The sequence below is a fragment of the Triticum aestivum genome, chromosome 2A, assembly GCF_018294505.1.
Source record: "Triticum aestivum cultivar Chinese Spring chromosome 2A, IWGSC CS RefSeq v2.1, whole genome shotgun sequence".
Taxonomy (NCBI): domain Eukaryota; kingdom Viridiplantae; phylum Streptophyta; class Magnoliopsida; order Poales; family Poaceae; genus Triticum; species Triticum aestivum.
The window spans coordinates 622,793,117-622,806,680 of NC_057797.1; positions in this window are offsets into that span (position 1 = coordinate 622,793,117).

The following is a 13,564-nucleotide window of genomic DNA, read 5'->3' on the forward strand; positions in this document are numbered from 1 at the left end:
TGGGCCTCTTGGGGCTGGTGCCCTTGGCCCATGTAGGCCAAGGCGCACCCCCTACAGCCCATGTGGCCCCCCGGGGCAGGTGGCCCCACCCGGTGGGCCCCCGGGACCCTTCCGGTGGTCCCGGTACAATACCGATGACCCCGAAACTTGTCCCGATTTCCGAAACAGGACTTCCTATATATAAATCTTTACCTCCGGACCATTCCGGAACTCCTCGTGACGTCCGGGATCTCATCCGGGACTCCGAACAACATTCGGTAACCACATACAAGCTTCCTTTATAACCCTAGCGTCATCGAACCTTAAGTGTGTAGACCCTACGGGTTCGGGAGACATGCAGACATGACCGAGACGTTCTCCAGTCAATAACCAACAGCGGGATCTGGATACCCATGTTGGCTCCCACATGTTCCACGATGATCTCATCGGATGAACCACGATGTCAAGGACTTAATCAATCCCGTATACAATTCCCTTTGTCTAGCGGTATTTTACTTGCCCGAGATTCGATCGTCGGTATACCGATACCTTGTTCAATCTCGTTACCGGCAAGTCACTTTACTCGTTCCGTAACACATCATCCCGTGATCAACTCCTTGGTCACATTGCGCATATGATGATGTCCTACCGAGTGGGCCCAGAGATACCTCTCCGTTTACACGGAGTGACAAATCCCAGTCTCGATCCGCATAAAACAATAGATACTTTTGGAGATACCTGTAGTGTACCTTTATAGTCACCCAGTTACGTTGTGACGTTTGATACACCCAAGGCACTCCTACGGTATCCAGGAGTTACACGATCTCATGGTCAAAGGAAGAGATACTTGACATTGGCAAAGCTCTAGCAAACGAACTACACGATCTTTGTGCTATGCTTAGGATTGGGTCTTGTCCATCACATCATTCTCCTAATGATGTGATCCCGTTATCAACGACATCCAATGTCCATAGCCAGGAAACCATGACTATCTGTTGATCACAACGAGCTAGTCAACTAGAGGCTCACTAGGGACATATTGTGGTCTATGTATTCACACGTGTATTACGATTTCCGGATAATACAGTTATAGCATGAATAAAAGACAAATATCATAAACAAGGAAATATAATAATAATACTTTTATTATTGCCTCTAGGGCATATTTCCAACAGGAAGTAGTGCAACGCTCTAAGATCCTTGAGGGCAAACTCATCGCGAAGACGAGTCGTGAGCTGCTGAAGAAGCCCAGGCGAGGATGCCGTCGGGATAATGTCGTCCACATAGAGCAGCAGGTACGCAGTGGCAGTGCCCTGATGATAGACAAACAGAGACGCGTCGGAGCGGGTTGTGTGAAACCCAAGCTGCTATAGGAACCCGGCCATATGCTGGTACCACACCCTGGGGGCCTGCTTCAGTCCATAGAGGGACCGAGAGAGCAGGCAGACATGGTCGGGATGCTCGGCGTCGACGAAGCCAGTCGGCTGCTCACAGAAGACCCATTTCGTGAGATGGCCGTGCAGAAAAGCGTTGGAGACATCCAACTGATGCACCGGCTAGGCACGGGAGACCGCCAGCTGAAGCACCGTACGAATCATGCCCGGTTTAACGACCGGGGCGAAGGTGTCGGTGAAGTCCACGCTTGCGCGCTAGTGGAAGCCGCACACCACCCAACGAGCCTTGTAGCGCTCGAGAGAACCGTCGGGGTTGGTCTTGTGACGAAACACCCATTTGCCACTGATGACGTTGTCGTGAGGGGGTCGCGGCACAAGATGCCATGTGCGGTTGCGCTGCAACGCATCAAACTCCTCACACATCACAGCGACCCAATGTGGATCACGGAGAGCGGCGCGTGCGGACGAGGGAATGGGCGACGATGGAGAGTATGATGTCAACACCGTGCACGCGTACTCATCAGCAGCGTAGCGCAGGTTGGGGCGGTGGATACCGACGCGAGACCGTGTCATCATGCCGGCGGAAGGCGGGTCGGCTGCGGCAAGAGTAACGGACGGGGGTGGTGAAGAGTCTGTCGCGCCCGGCGTCACAGCGGGACCGGAACCAGCCGAAGCGGCGGGGCCAGCCGGGGAGATAGCACTGGCCGAAACAAACCCAGCCGCGCCACCAACGTGGTGGTATCCGAAGGGCCACCCGGGGCCATGCAGGGCCGCGCCAGGGGGCGTGCAGCCGGGGCCACGGCGGGGGCCGCAGCAGAGGGGCCCTCTGTGGGGAGGCGCGCCGAGGCCGCACTGGGAGGAGCCAGCGGGAGCCGCGCCGGGGCGAGGAGGGTCCGCGCCGGGGGATGCACCGGGTCTGCATCCGAGACACCATCATGGAGCATCGAGTCCGCTGTAGAAGACAGTACCTGATAAAAAGGAAAAACCAGCTCATTGATACGTCTCCAACGTATCTATAATTTTTGATTGCTCCATGCTATATTATCTACTGCTTTGGACTATATTGAGCTTTATTTTTCACTTTTATATTATTTTTGGGACTAACCTATTAACCGGAGGCCCAGCCCAGAATTGCTGTTTTTTTTGCCTATTTCAATGTTTCAAAGAAACGGAATATCAAACGGAGTCCAAACGGAATAAAAACTTCGGGAACGTGATTTTCTCACCGAACGTGATCCAGGAGACTTGGACCCTACGCCAAGGCATCAGAGAGGCGGTCATGAGGGTGGGGGGTGCCCCCCCTACCTCATGGGCCCCTCGATGCTCCACCGACGTACTTCTTCCTCCTATATATACCTACGTACCCCCAAGCGATCAGAACAGGAGCCAAAAACCTAATTCCACCGCCGCAACTTTCTGTATCCACGAGATCCCATCTTGGGGCCTGTTCCGGAGCTCCGCCGGAAGAGGACCGTCATCACGGAGGGCTTCTATATCATCATAGCCTCTCCGATGAAGTGTGAGTAGTTTACCTCAGACCTTTGGGTCCATAGTTAGAAGCTGGATGGCTTTTTCTCTCTTTTTGGATCTCAATACAAAGTTCTTCCCCTCTCTTGTGGAGATCTATTCGATGTAATTTTCTTTTTGCGGTGTGTTTGTTGAGACCGATGAATTGTGGGTTTATGATCAAGTCTATCTATGAATAATATTTGAATCTTCTCTGAATTCTTTTATGTATGATTGGTTATCTTTACAAGTCTCTTCGAATTATCCGTTTGGTTTGGCCAACTAGATTGGTAGTTCTTGCCATGGGAGAAGTGCTTAGCTTTGGGTTCGATCTTGCGGTGTCCTTTCCCAGTGACAGAAGGGGCAGCAAGGCACGTATTGTATCGTTGCCATCAAGGACAACAAGATGGGGTTTATTTCATATTGCATGAATTTATCTCTCTACATCATGTCATCTTGCTTAAGGTGTTACTCTGTTTTTAACTTAATACTCTAGATGCATGCTGGATAGCGGTCGATGAGTGGAGTAATAGTAGTAGATGCAGAATCGTTTCGGTCTACTTGTCACGGACGTGATGCCTATATACATGATCATGCCTAGATATTCTCATAACTATGCTCAATTCTGTCAATTGCTCAATAGTAATTTATTCTCCCATCGTAGAATACTTATGCTCTTGAGAGAAGCCACTAGTGAAACCTATGGCCCCCGGGTCTATTCTCATCATATCAATCTCCATCACTTTAATATTGCTTTGCTTTTACTTTGCCTTTTACTTTTACTTTGCATCTTTATATCAAAAATACCAAAAATACTTTATCTATCAGATCTCACTCTCGTAAGTGACCGTGAAGGGCTTGACAACCCCTTATCGCGTTGGTTGCGAGTAGCTATCGTTTTGTGCAGGTACGAGGGACTTGAGCGTGGCCTCCTACTGGATTGATACCTTGGTTCTCAAAAACTGAGGAAAATACTTATGCTACTCTGCTGCATCATCCCTTCCTCTTCGGGGAAATACAACGCAAGCTCAAGAGATAGCAAGAAGGATTTCTGGCACCGTTGCCAGGGAGTCTACGCAAAAAGTCAACATACTAAGTACCCATCACAATCTCTATCTCTTGCATTACATTATTTGCCATTTGCCTCTCGTTTTCCTCTCCCCCAATTCACCCTTGCCATTTTATTCGCCCTCTCTCTCCCTATCCTCCCTCTCTATTTGCCTCTTTTGCCCGTTTGCTCTTATTTGCTCGTGTGCTAGTTTTCTTGTTTGTCGCGATGACTCAACCGAGATTTGGTGATTTTCACCTTAAAAGGTTAGAGGAGATCGAAAACAACGTTAGAAAGTTTATGGTTTTCAATTTGATCATAATAATTTCTTTAGAAATGAGCTTAAGGAACAAAAAAGTTTTATGAGTTATATGAATAAAGAGCTTGATAATATGTCTAAAGAAATTAATGGTATAAGATCCCAAATGGCTCGTCTAGAAAAGATGACTGCTGAAATTTCGGATATGCAAGCCACCTTAGTCAATAAGATGGCCGCTAAACCGAATTCCTATGAAAATCAAGATGAAGATCTAAAAGTTATTGATGTGTCCCCTATTAAATCTTTGTTTTGCAATATGAATCTTGATGAAACTGAATATGATCTTCCTTTACCTAGAAGGCATTCTAAAAATACGGAGTATTTAGATCTTAATAATGAAATTGATGAAAGTGGGATTGAAAGAAATAAAAATCTAGATGTTGCTAAACCCACCATATTGGATTTCAAGGAATTTAATTATGAAAATTGCTCTTTGATTGATTGTATTTCCTTGTTGCAATCCGTGCTAAATTCTCCACATGCTTATAGTCAAAAGAAAGCCTTCACCCAACATATTGTCGATGCCTTGATGCAATCTTATGAAGAAAAACTTGAGTTGAAAGTTTCTATCCCTAGAAAACTCTATGATGAGTGGGAACCAACTATTAAAATTAAAATTAAAGATAATGAGTTTTATGCTTTGTGTGATTTGGGTGCTAGTGTCTCCACTATTTCCAAAATTTTGTGTCATTTGCTAGATTTCCGTAATTTTGATGATTGCTCTCTAAACTTGCATCTTGCGGATTCTACTATTAGGAAACCTATGAGAAGAATTAATGATGTTCTTATTGTTGCAAATAGGAATTATGTGCCCGTCGATTTCATTGTTCTTGATATAGATTGCAATCCTTCTTGCCCTATTATTCTTGGTAGACCTTTTCTTAGAATGGTTGGTGCGATTATTGATATGAAGGAAGGGAATATTAAATTTCAATTTCCATTAAAAAATGGCATGAAACATTTCCAAGAAAGAAAATAAAATTGCCATATGAAACTATCATGAGAGCCACTTATGGATTGCCTACCAAAGATGGCAATACCTAGATCTATCCTCGCTTTTATGCCTAGCTAGGGGCGTTAAACGATAGTGCTTGTTGGGAGGCAACCCAATTTTATTTTTATTCCTTGCTTTTTATCCTGTTTAGTAATAAATAAATTATCTATCCTCTGTTTTGGTTGTGTTTTTTGTGTTTAATTAGTGTTTGTGCCGAGTAGAACCGTTGGGAAGACTTGGGGAAAGTCTTGTTGAACTTGCTGTAAAAAACAGAAACTTTAGCGCTCACGAGAACTGCTGCCATTTTTATTTGGAGAGTGATATTTAGTTAATTATTTTTTAAGACGATTAATAGATAAATTTCTCACGTCCAGCAATTTATTTTAGAATTTTTGGGGTTCCAGATCTTGCGTTAGTTACAGATTACTACAGACTGTTCTGTTTTTGACAGATTCTGTTTTTCATGTGTTGTTTGCTTATTTTGATGAATCTATGGCTAGTAAAATAGTTTATAATCCATATAGAAGTTGGAATACAGTAGGTTTAACACCAATATAAATAAAGAATGAGTTCATTACAGTACCTTGAAGTGGTCTTTTGTTTTCTTTCGCTAACGGAGCTCACGAGTTTTCTACCTTAAGTTTTGTGTTGTGAAGTTTTCAAGTTTTGGGTAAGGATTTGATGGATTATGGAACAAGGAGTAGCAAGAGCCTAAGATTGGGGATGACCATGGCACCCCCAAGATAATCTAAGGACACCTAAAGCCAAAGCTTGGGGATGCCCCGGAAGGCATCCCCTCTTTCGTCTACTTCTATCGGTAACTTTACTTGGAGCTATATTTTTATTCACCACATGATATGTGTTTTGCTTGGAGCGTCTTATATTATTTGTGTCTTTGTTTGTTAGTGTGCCACAATCATCCTTGCTGTACACACCTTTTGAGAGATCCATACATGAATTGAAATTTGATAGAATACTCTATGTGCTTCACTTATATCTTTTGAGCTAAGTAGTTTTGCTTTATGTGCTTCACTTATATCTTTTGAGCGTTATAATTTTGCTCTATGTGCTTCACGTAGATCTTTTAGAGCACGATGGTGGATTCGTTTTAAAGAAACTATTGATCTCTCATGCTTCACTTAAATTATTTTGAGAGTCTCTTAATAGCATGGTAATTTGCTTAATAATAATATGCTTGGTATTCAAGATTTGTGAAACTTTCTTTTGAGTGTGTTGAATACTAAGATAAGATTGAAGCATGATAATTGTTTTGAGATATGGAGATGATAATATTAAAGTCATGCTAGTTGAGTAGTTGTGAATTTGAGAAATACTTGTGTTGAAGTTTGTGATTCCCGTAGCATGCACGTATGGTGAACCATTATGTGATGAAGTCGGAGCATGATTTATTTATTGATTGTCTTCCTTATGAGTGGCGGTTGGGGACGAGCGATGGTCTTTTCCTACCAATCTATCCCCCTAGGAGCATGCGCGTAGTACTTTGCTTTGATAACGTCTAGATTTTTGCAATAAGTATATGAGTTCTTTATGACTAATGTTGAGTCCATGGATTATACGCACTTTTTCCCATCCTTCCACCATTGCTAGCCTCTCTAATACCGCGCACTTTTCGCCGGTATCATACACCTACCATACACCTTCCTCAAAACAGTCACCATACCTACCTATCATGGCATTTCCATAGCCATTCCGAGATATATTGCCATGCAACTTTCCACCATTCCGTTATTATGACACGCTCCATCATTGTCATATTGCTAGCATGATCATGTAGTTGACATCGTATTCGTGGCAAATCCACTGTTCATAATTCTTTCATACATGTCACTCTTGATTCATTGCATATCCCGGTACACCGCCGGAGGCATTCATATAGAGTCATATTTTGTTCTAAGTATCGAGCTGTAAGTAAATAAAAGTGTGATGATCATCATTATTAGAGCATTGTCCCAGTGAGGAAAGGATGATGGAGACTATGATTCCCCCACAAGTCGGGATGAGACTCTGGACGAAAAAAAAGAGGCCAAAGAAGCCCAAATAAAAAAAAGAGGCCATAAAAAAAGAAAAAAGAGAAGGCCCAAATAAAAAAATGAGAGAAAAAGAGAGAAGGGACAATGTTACTATCCTTTTACCACACTTGTGCTTCAAAGTAGCACCATGATCTTCATAGTAGAGAGTCTCTCATATTGTCACTTTCATATACTAGTGGGAATTTTACATTATAGAACTTGGCTTGTATATTCCAATGATGGGCTTCCTCAAATTGCCCTAGGTCTTCATGAGCAAGCAAGTTGGATGCACACCCACTTAGTTTCTTTTTGAGCTTTCATATACTTATAGCTCTAGTGCATCCGTTGCATGGCAATCCCTACTCACTCACATTGATATCTATTGATGGGCATCTCCATAGCTCGTTGATACGCCTAGTTGATGTGAGACTATCTTCTCCTATTTTTGTCTTCTCCACAACCACCATTCTATTCCACGTATAGTGCTATATCCATGGCTCACGCTCATGTATTGCGTGAAGATTAAAAAAGTTAGAGTATGAAACAATTGCTTGGCTTGTCATCGGGGTTGTGCATGATTTAAATACTTTGTGTGGTGAAGCTAGAGCATAGCAAGACTATATGATTTTGTAGGGATAACTTTCTTTGGCCATGTTATTTTGAGAAGACATAATTGCTTTGTTAGTATGCTTGAAGTATTATTATTTTTATGTCAATATAAACTGTTGTCTTGAATCTTTCGAATCTGAATATTCATATCACAATTAAGAAGATTTTCATTGAAATTATGCCAAGTAGCACTCCGCATCAAAAATTCTCTTTTTATCATTTACCTACTCGAGGATGAGCAGGAATTAAACTTGGGGATGCCTGATACCGTCTCCAACGTATCTATAATTTTTGAGTGCTCCATGCTATATTATCTACTGTTTTGGACTATATTGGGCTTTATTTTCCACTTTTATATTATTTTTGGGACTAACCTATTAACCGGAGGCCCAGCCCAGAATTGCTGTTTTTTTGCCTATTTCAGTGTTTCGAAGAAACGGAATATCAAACGGAGTCCAAACGGAATAAAACTTTCGGGAACGTGATTTTCTCACCGAACGTGATCCAGGGGACTTGGACCCTACGCCAAGGCATCAGGGAGGCAGTCACGAGGGTGGGGGGGCGCCCCCCCTAGGGTGCGCCCCCTACCTCGTGGGCCCCTCGATGCTCCACCGACGTACTTCTTCCTCCTATATATACCTACGTACCCCCAAACGACCAGAACAGGAGCCAAAAACCTAATTCCACTACCGCAACTTTCTGTATCCACGAGATCCCATCTTGGGGCCTGTTCTGGAGCTCCGCCGAAAGAGGGCCGTCATCACGGAGGGCTTCTACATCATCATAGCCTCTCCGATGAAGTGTGAGTAGTTTACCTCAGACCTTCGGGTCCATAGTTAGTAGCTGGATGGCTTCTTCTCTCTTTTTGGATCTCAATACAAAGTTCTCCCCCTCTCTTGTGGAGATCTATTCGATGTAATTTTCTTTTTGTGGTGTGTTTGTTGAGACCGATGAATTGTGGGTTTATGATCAAGTCTATCTATGAACAATATTTGAATCTTCTCTGAATTCTTTTATGCATGATTGGTTATCTTTGCAAGTCTCTTCGAATTATCCGTTTGGTTTGGCCAACTAGATTGGTAGTTCTTGCCATGGGAGAAGTGCTTAGCTTTGGGTTCGATCTTGCGGTGTCCTTTCCCAGTGACAGAAGGGGCAGCAAGGTACATATTGTATCGTTGCCATCGAGGATAACAAGATGGGGTTTATTTCATATTGCATGAATTTATCTCTCTACATCATGTCATCTTGCTTAAGGCGTTACTCTGTTTTTAACTTAATACTCTAGATGCATGCTGGATAGCGGTCGATGAGTGGATTAATAGTAGTAGATGCAGAATCGTTTCGGTCTACTTGTCACGAACGTGATGCCTATATACATGATCATGCCTAGATATTCTCATAACTATGCTCAATTCTGTCAATTGCTCAACTTTAATTTCTTCACCCACCGTGGAATACTTATGCTCTTGAGAGAAGCCACCAGTGAAACCTATGGCCTCCGGGTCTATTCTCATCATATCAATCTCCATCACTTTAATCTTGCTTTGCTTTTACTTTGCCTTTTACTTTTACTTTGCATCTTTATATCAAAAATACCAAAAATACTTTATCTATCAGATCTCACTCTCGCAAGTGACCGTGAAGGGCTTGACAACCCCTTATCGGCGTTGGTTGCGAGTAGCTATCGTTTTGTGCAGGTACGAGGGACTCGAGCGTGGCCTCCTACTAGATTGATACCTTGGTTCTCAAAAACTGAGGGAAATACTTATGCTACTCTGCTACATCATCCCTTCCTCTTCGGGGAAATCCAACGCAAGCTCAAGAGATAGCACTCATCAAAGTACACGTGTCGGGAGGTGTACACGCGGTGGGAGACGGGGTCGTAGCACCGGTAACCTTTGGTGTTAGGGGGGGTAGCCTAGGAAGATACATGCTACGGAGCGAGGAGCGAGTTTGTGTGGTGTAGTGGAGGCGGTGCTGGGATAACACAAACATCCGAAGATGCGAAGACCATCGTAGGAAGGAGGGGAACCAAAGAGAGGTTGGTGTGGAGTGTAGTTCCAGCGGGGACGACAAGGCCTAATGTTAACTAGGAGAGTGTCAGTGGCGAGAGCATCGGGCCAGAACCGAGGGGGCACGTTGGAGTGGAACAACAACGTGCGGACGCAGTCATTAAGAGTGCGAAGGATTCGCTCGGCGCGGCCGTTCTGCTGAGATGTGTAGGGGCACGTGAGACGAAAGGTGGTGCCATGAGATGTGAGAAGATGGTGAGTGGCAGCATTTCAAACTCTTTGCCGTTGTCAGTATGGAGGGTGAGGATAGGGCGCCCGAACTGGGTAGTGATGTAGGAGTAAAAGGCCGTGAGAGTAGCAAGGACATCGGATTTGCGACGGAGCGGAAACGTCCACACAAAATGAGAGAAATCATCAAGTAAAACAAGATAATATAAGAAACCGGTGTTACTCGCAACGGGAGATGTCCAAACATCACTATGGATTAACTGAAACAGAAAAGAAGAAATAGTGTTTGACTCGCTAAGCGGTCGACGAACATGTTTGCCGAGATGGCAAGCATGACAAGTGTGCTCGTTGAATTTATTACATGAAAAATAAAAACTCTTGAGAATCTGGCGAAGGACGGTGGAGTTGGGGTGACCCAAGCGTGCGTGCCAGAGGTCGGCACCGGCGGCGAGGGCGACTGGAGAGGTGATGGCGGTGGCAGTGGAGGCGGAGTGCACCGGGTACAAGTCGTCGGGGCTATCACATCGATGGAGCACCATCCGTGTACGGGCATCCTTCACAGAGAAACCAAGGCCATCAAATTCAACGGTAAGAGGATTGTCACGTGCAAGACGACGAACGGAGACAAGATTTTTAACTAGGTTAGGTGAGACAAGAACATTAGTCATGTTAATAGGCATATAATTAGACGGAAAGAAACTATGACCGACATGAGTAATGGGTACGGAGGAACCATCACCGAAGGTGATGTAGTTCGAAGTGGTGATCGGGAAGGAAGAGGCAAGGTTACCGGGGTGCGACGTCATGTGGGCGGTAGCCCTCGTGTCCATGTACCAATCACTTCCACCTCTGTAATTGGAGGGAGATGGTGCCGAGTGTAGTGCAGCGAGCAAAGCTGGATCCCATGGAGCCGGAGGGAGCGGAGCCGGCGCGGGCGGTGGCGTGTAGCCGAAGGATGCGGGCACCTGCGGGGGCGTGTAGCCGCCCGGTGCATGGCCACCCCCACCCGCCTGGTAAGGGTGGCGGCGAGGTGCGCTTGAGGGCCAGCCAGGTGTGGCCCGAGAATGCCCGGGGCCCGTGGGACTGGAATGTGGTAAGCGTGGACCACTCCGGTCCACGGGTTAGGGCCGACGGCCCAGGGCGGGGAGGGCAGATGGTGGCCTTGGGCCCCCGCGTACCCCGGTTGCTGATGCTGCTTCTGTTGGGGGCGACCGCCGCCCCCGCCCCCACGATGACGGTTACGGCGACCGCCGCCCCCGCCCTGCTGCTGTTGCTGAGGAGCGGGAGGTGCGGGCGGGAGGGGGAAGTACCCCGGTGGCGCCGGCGGATGTGGTTGGGGCAGAGCGGGCTGCAGCTGCCCACGAGAGGTCCCGGCGGCGAGGGCGGTGTGATGGACACGGGCCTTGACCTTCTTCATCCGGTGTTCCTCCAAGCGTAAATACGCGGCGACGGACTGGAAGGTCGGGTTCGGCAGCAGGGAGAGATTCGAGGCCACGTTGTCGAAGTCCTCGTTGAGGCCGGCGGTGAGGGTGCTAAGCATGAGCTCGTCCGACACCTTGGCGCCGATGTCACGAAGCTTGTCGACGAGGCGCTTGAGGCGCATGCAGTAGTCGTCGATGGAGGAATCATCTTGGTGGCACCCGAAAAATTCCTGCTGCAAAAACACAAGACGTTGAAGCTTATTGTCGGTGAAGAGGTTGTTGATCTTGGTCCACACGACACACGTGTCATCGTCATCCGCGACGACCGTGTGGAAGATGTCCGGAGAGACGGTGAGGCAGAATCACCGGATGTGGGAGGCCTCGATGATCGCCCAGTCCAGATCATCCACCATGAGGTCGCCATCGATGGTCCCGTCGACATGCTCGAGAAGGTGGTACTCGCGGAAGACGAGGTTGAAGTAGGTATTCCACACGTAGTACGAGGAGGTGGATTGGTCAAGCTTGATGGGAACGCGGATGTGGATGTTGAGATCACGGACGGTGGTGTCGTCGGGCACGAGTCCAGCGAACGGGTTGGAGTTGCTGGAGTGGGGGGACGCCATGGGAGCAGCGGTAGGAGAGGGGTGCGGCGGCTTGGTTGGGTGGGGATTGGTGGCGGCGGCGCGGGGTAGGGTTAGGGTTTGAAGGCGCGACGGCTAGTAGGGAAGGAGGCAGCGGCGGCAGGGAGAGGGGGGCGGCTGCGAGGAGAAGAAGGGGCGCGGCGGCGACGGTGTACAGCGGCGACGGCAACGCAAAGAGGGCGGCGGCGGCGGCGGGTGAGGAATGTGGGAAGAGGATCGGCGTGCTAAACTGATACCATGTTTGTTAGGAAGAATGAGATTGCACGAATCGATAATCATTGATCGTGTGCATGGTGCACATATATAGGTACAGGGTGGACCGGCCTCTACTTGTCTCCCAAAATATACGGGGGAAGAGAGATACAATGGTATAAATACAGACCCTAGTCCTATACATATGCAGTGTACAATGTACGCTCAACATGCGGTGTCCTGGCGGCAGCGCTGCATGCTTTGGCTATGAGGGCGATGGGGCTGTAGCAGGTGGATGAAGGCCCTGGTTTTCCTCAACCTAGGGCTGTGGTGGACTCGCCGGTTGGTGGTGTGGCGGCATCTGGCTCCCCCCTCTCCATGGTGATGGCCCAAGGTGACATCTTTTCCCTCCCTTCCTGTTTGCTGCACTCCGGAATTTGATGCACAAGGCCGAGGATAAATCTGGCGCGACTGCGGCTGCGGGCAATGGCGACGCTTGTGGCCGTCGTCTCCTCCTTGGGGCGTTGTCATGGCCGTGTCCATGTCCTGTTCTGTCACTGGGGAAAACCCCAGGCTCGGTTCTCCGGCCCAGGCAACAACGGCGTCTCGGTGCCGTTCCCTTCTTGGAGGCGCTGCCTAGGTCCTCGGGGTCCGTCTGGAGAAGCAGCTGGTGGGTTGCCTCGCTTGCTTAGGCGATGAGCCTTGGGGTGCCAAGTTGTCATGTGTAGGTTGTTGCTGTGGGCATGAGCATCCGGGGCGCTATGTACTCCATCATCGACACATCTTCGACGGTGTCTTCTTCGAGTTAGGCTTAGCTCCCGCTGTCTCCCTTGTCGATCCTCTAGGCACCAAGGGTGGAGAGTGCGTTGATCTAGTTTGATTAGGTGTTTTTGTCGTGTTTTGAGGAGTTTGGTACAGGGGGGTGGTGTGGCCTGTGTGCTCTGTGTCCACCCTCTTCGCCATTGTTTGGCTTGAGTTTGGGCAAGGCGAGTTAGTTGTCGGTGTTGTCATGGTGGATGTGGGTGCTAACCTCTAAGGGTAGCACGTTGCCGAAAGGCATTGTATCAGCCGTCTTGGCTCTTCTCCGTTAATATATAGTACACACACTCGTGCGTATTCAAAAAAAATCCCTAAACAGTCAACAGTACAAATAAGAGATGATGATGGAAGACTTAGAGCATCTCTAGCAGA